We start from the raw sequence: 2,946 nt of genomic DNA on the forward strand, positions 1-2,946 counted from the left end.
ATGAATCATGAATTAGAAGTTTCAATATTGATGACTAAGAATTTGAAGCAACATTGAACAAGGAGTTTGACTAGTGCTTTACTTGAACAGAAAGGAATTTTTCTCACTGAGAATGAAAAGAAAGATATGAAGCCTGCTATGAACATGGCTCTGTACGATACTTGGGAAATAGACATAGATACACGTTTGGAACAATCCTCCCCCTGAAATGCTCTAAGCCTGTACGTGTAAGACTCAGAACTTTTGAAAAGTCTTATTATGATCAAGTCTCAAATCATATAGTTATTTATAGCCTTAATTTCGGAAATCATTTTATTAAAGATAATTAAGGCAAGTTTTGATTTATTGGATTTGAGATAAGTTATGATTATTATCCAATTTTGTAATTATTGGATTATTTTCTATATTTAAAGTATAAGGTTGATAGTTATGAAATAATAAGAATTTTATATGATTTGGATTAGATAAGTAATATTTTAAATATTATTACTGCTATTTTGGAAAATGAAGAAATTAAGTATATTATTTCTAATTTTTAGATTTGGGCATTTTATTGAAAATAATTTGTGAAATTGATGAGCAAATAGTATTTTCTATGTACAAATAGTGTTGGATTTAATTTGGGTTTCAATTACTATATTATTTCCAATTTTATGTAAAATTACTAAAATGTCCCTAACCATAAATTTTGAAAAAAAAGAAAACCCTAACTTCCTTTGCCTCAGCCGAAACCCCCCTTCCCCCAAAATAGTAGCAAACACACAAACCTTGAAGAAACGAGAACTAGAGAGGAAGAGATCAGAGAAGAGGAGAGGGGAAGAGGAAGGACGGCGCTGGTGGGCATCACTGCCGCCATGCCGTCGTGTTGCCGTTGAAGGAGAGGAAGCCGCGAACCATAGCCACAGGACAGAGGAGAGAGCGCGCGCGCAGGGAAGGAAGGAACCGCCTAGCTCGCTGCCGTCGCGCTACTCGGGACTGTCGCACTGCCGTCGCGAGGACGAGGGGAGACCGTTGCTGCTGTCTGTGAAGACACCTCCACTGCGAATCAGAGCTGAGGCGAGAGAGAGAGGGCTGCGAAGGAGGGAATCGCACTGCCCAGTCGCCGCCTGTGCTGCCAGATCCGTCGCGCTCTGCTACCACGAGGTCGCCGCCGTCGCCGCTTTGAAGGGAGCCACAGTGTCGCCATTAAGCCGCGTCGGAGGGGGAGTGCCATCGCCGTGCCTCCATTGTCACCGAAGACGCCAGTTGTTGCTGCTGCTTGTTAGAGAGGAGCGCAGGAAGCGGTGCTGTGAATAGGGTTGTTTTCTGCCACCATTGGAGTCCCGCTGTCGTTGATGCCATGGCCGCTGCACCTCTGGCCGCTGAGAACAGTTCTGCGACTTCCGGGACCACCGCCAAAGCTTCTGGCTACTGCTGCCGTCGCCGGAAAAGGTTGCCGGTAAGGATTTTAATTGCGGTTTCTGCCTTTTTGATTTTCGAGATGGTTTTGACGCTGTGCGATTTTTATAGTTGATCCACCAGAGCTTCTGGCCACCGCCGGAGCTGCTGTCGGGCCGGTTCAAAATCGCAGCTGCTTCGTGTTGAAATTCCGGTAAGAAATTATGTTTCGAAAGCCCTACGTTAGTGTCCCGTACGTGTATTAAAGCCCTTACGGTATTAATGTTCTTAGAGTTTAGTAACTGAGGTTGCTTGTTGTAATTTAGAGCTGTTTATGCTGCTGCGAAAATGTGTGGGGCTGTGCTTTGAAGCTGCCTTTGATTTCGAGTTGAGGTGAAAAGAACTTATGAGGCGTGTGGATTATGGATTTGCGTTTTGAGGTAGTGGCGCTTTCCAAGACAATACTTTATGTATTGGAATTATTACATATGGATACTGATGTGAGAAAATGTGTATTTGGTGATTGTATCGGCCTTATGTATTATTTGATTGTCTCGAAAGCTTATGAATGTTTGTTTGGCTGAACTGTTGTGCAGCTTTGTGAAATGTAATGTTTTAAGGTTGATTCTTTAAAGATTTGAAATATGAGTTTATTCCATTGAGGATTGGTTTGAATTGAGTCAATTGTTTTGATGATGTGAAAGATAGAATACTCTTTGGAATTCAGCCTGGTTTGCTTTCACTGATTTGGTTTTGATAAATGATTTGTTGCTGAACCGATTCTTTAAAGCTTTAGAAATGAGTTAAATCGGTTGATATTGAGTTGATTTTTGAAATGGCTTCCTTGAGATATGCCACTGAGGCGACTGTTGGATTTAGCTTGCTTTTGAATTGATTTCTGGTTTTGAGCTGTTGAAAAGGAATGAGAAACGGTTTAGTTGGGACCCGAACCGGGTGGCAAAAGTCCAAGTTTTAGGGGAGGTGCTGCCGAAATTTCTATAGAATCCGAGTCCTTATTTGAAATGTTAATTGGGGAATTTTGAGTTTAATGTCTTTCCTATCTATTTTGAGGATTGTGAAATTATGGCTTCTTTTATTACCTTTACTTAGAACAATTAAGAAAGCAATGAAGTTATGCTTTGAAAGAATTATTGAAAAGAGAATCATGATTTCTCCTTATTTTCCAAGAAGTACAGTATGTCTTTGGGTACAAGTCATTCGAAAGAGAATTTTACTTTGAGGCTGTTTTAAAAGGTAAAACGGGTTTATGTTTTTCTCTATTAAACACAAAGATTGTCCCTTGGGAGAGTTTTCGTGATTTTAAAAGGAATTGGATTTCGATTGATGAGCCTCATTATTTTGACGTTTTAAATAAGATTCAAAGTATCTTTTGAACTCTAGTTTAACACAACAAAAATGATTCTCTTATCAGTTTGAAACGCTTCAGATTTAATTATGGAATTGAAGCCGGTTTTGTTTAAGTAAAGGAAATGGTTTTGAAAGAAGTAAAGATTACGTGACTCGGTTTGGCTTAGATCCTATTTTCTTACTCAAATCAGAAAGCCAATG

The 2,946-nt window shown here is 39.8% G+C and overlaps 1 long non-coding RNA gene across 1 annotated transcript; it reads left to right on the top strand.

Moving 5' to 3' along the window:
• The first annotated feature begins 1,424 nt into the window (after positions 1-1,424).
• Positions 1,425-1,753, top strand: LOC107608461 (uncharacterized). Its single transcript, XR_001612868.3, has 3 exons — positions 1,425-1,438; positions 1,510-1,591; positions 1,704-1,753. It is a non-coding gene; the product is annotated as an uncharacterized LOC107608461 (long non-coding RNA).
• The last annotated feature ends 1,193 nt before the right edge of the window (positions 1,754-2,946 follow it).

Source organism: Arachis ipaensis, chromosome B7 (genome assembly GCF_059453495.1).
Source record: "Arachis ipaensis isolate K30076 ecotype BB chromosome B7, ASM5945349v1, whole genome shotgun sequence".
Lineage (NCBI taxonomy): Eukaryota > Viridiplantae > Streptophyta > Magnoliopsida > Fabales > Fabaceae > Arachis > Arachis ipaensis.